The sequence below is a fragment of the Gavialis gangeticus genome, unplaced genomic scaffold (assembly GCF_001723915.1).
Source record: "Gavialis gangeticus isolate Ggan-Ray unplaced genomic scaffold, GavGan_comp1, whole genome shotgun sequence".
Lineage (NCBI taxonomy): Eukaryota > Metazoa > Chordata > Crocodylia > Gavialidae > Gavialis > Gavialis gangeticus.
The window spans coordinates 751,473-753,478 of NW_017728955.1; the positions used below are offsets into that span (position 1 = coordinate 751,473).

At 53.2% G+C, this 2,006-nt stretch overlaps 1 protein-coding gene across 2 annotated transcripts in view; it reads right to left on the reverse strand.

The window, feature by feature from the left end:
• The window catches only part of CHRDL2 (chordin like 2), a 60,853-nt gene that overhangs the window by 58,034 nt on the left and 813 nt on the right, over positions 1 to 2,006 (reverse strand). The window lies entirely within an intron of this gene.

Genomic DNA, 2,006 nt, shown 5'->3' on the forward strand with positions numbered 1-2,006 from the left:
CGGGCACTGGATCCGGTAGCAGCTCACGTTTGTGCTCTGTTGGCACAGAGAGAGAATGGGGCCGTGTCAGCCAAAAAAGTTAAGACTGCCTCCCCCAGCCTGATGTCTTGTGCAGTATCAGGCAGTTTTACTCAGAGGTCAGATAATGGATTTGTCTGCGATGGTTTGGACAGGGCTGATCCTGCCTCAGGCAGGGGGCTGGACTAGGTGACCTACGGAGGTCCCTTGCAGCCCCACTTCTCTATGATTTCTCTGAAGATGCCACCTCATTTGGCCTTTTGTACCAAGCCAGAGGTGCAACTGGCCAGTACAGTGACCGGGACATCTATGACCTCCATCCCCCCACCCTTTGCCCTGCACCCTACACCTTCAGCACTGAAGAGGGCAGAGCAGGGGTGGAGGGAGATGTTCACTGCTGTTGGGGGTGATGTTCCTGCCTATGTTTTTGGCCTCGGAGCCAAACCTGAGGTGACTTCTCCCCGGAGCTGCTGCAGGAAAGGCACTCCAACGGCAGAAGAAGCTATGCCAAGTGACCCCCGTGGAAGATTTGTGATATTTAAACTGTTGGGGAGAACCTACACTGGCACCCAGGTAAGATCCTCAAGAAACCCCGTCATTGCCATACTGCTCGGTAGCTGCATCCTGAAAACACCCTCCCCTGTGCTCAGATCCCAGTTCCTCCCAATAGTGCCATGTCTCACCATTGGGCATGCTCTTCTCCACATTTATCAGGTCCCCTAGGAGCAGTGGCTTAGTTTGGGACTCTGATTAGTTCTTGCCCTGGGCAGGTCTCAGTGGTGACCAGGGATACCCAAGCTAGCTCACATGGTGCAAGCTCAGGTGCCAGCAGCTGTGTTAGCAAATTCTCTACGCAGGGCAGCATACCTCTGAACGCAGGGGACCTGCTTCTGGTCCCAAGCTACCTCCGGTGTCTCTACACTTCACTGCATTGTGCACTGTAACCAGATTTTCCAATCTGGCTTCTGTTCTGTCTCTGCTACGATGTGGCTTTAGCTTGGTTTTCCCTCCCCTTTTATTGGTGTTGCCCATTTAGTCTGTGTTTTGGGGGCAGGCATCCTCTATTGTTGTCGTGTGTTTGTACAGTGCCTAACAGCATTTCCTCCATCTCCTTGGAGGCCCCTGTTAGGAAGGGTGCAAACATCCTCATCAGGACACATCTTTCCTTCCTTCTGAGAGACATACGGGGCTCTTTGCTCCATGTCTTTTGTCACTCTGGGCTGTGTAGACATAGCTCACAGGGTCCATATGGGGGGAATGCAGAAGCCCCAGCTAGTACAGCACAGAAAGACAAGTCTATTCTGCAAGATGGACTAAGACCCAGGTATTGCCGCTCTGCTCCCATCCCATCTCTGCCTCCACTCCTGGTGCAGCATCTTGTCTCCCAACACCACTGCCATTCAAGGGTCAGGGTTGCACAACATCAGCAGCCACATTTCCACCCACAAGTCGCTAGTGAGGCAGGAGGCAAGGCAGGCAAGAGCTGAAGTGGTCTAAGAGAGTTCAGCTGCGGAAGCTTTCTGAACAGATTAAGCTAGTCCAAAACTTGAGGACCATTATCACAATCGCAGGACCCGTCTCCCTGAAAGAAGTTCACGGCTTTATGAACACTCGTGGTGCTCTGGAGAGGTGCCGGAGGACTGGAAGAGGGCCAACGTGGTTCCCATCTTCAAAAAGGGGAGGGAAGAGGACCCAGGGAACTACAGGCCAGTCAGCCTTACCTCGATCCTGGGCAAGCTGTTCGAGAAAATTATTCTGGCACGCATCCAGGAGGGGCCAGCAGGGAACTGCATGCTCAGGGGCAACCAGCACGGGTTCATCAGTGGCAGGTCCTGTCAGACCAACCTGGTGGCCTTTTACGACCAGGTCACTAAATCATTGGATGCAGGGGTGGCAGTGGATATAGTTTTCCTGGACTTCAGGAAGGCTTTTGATACTGTTTCTCACCCCATTCTCATTAGGAAGCTGGGGGACTGTGGCGTAGACAC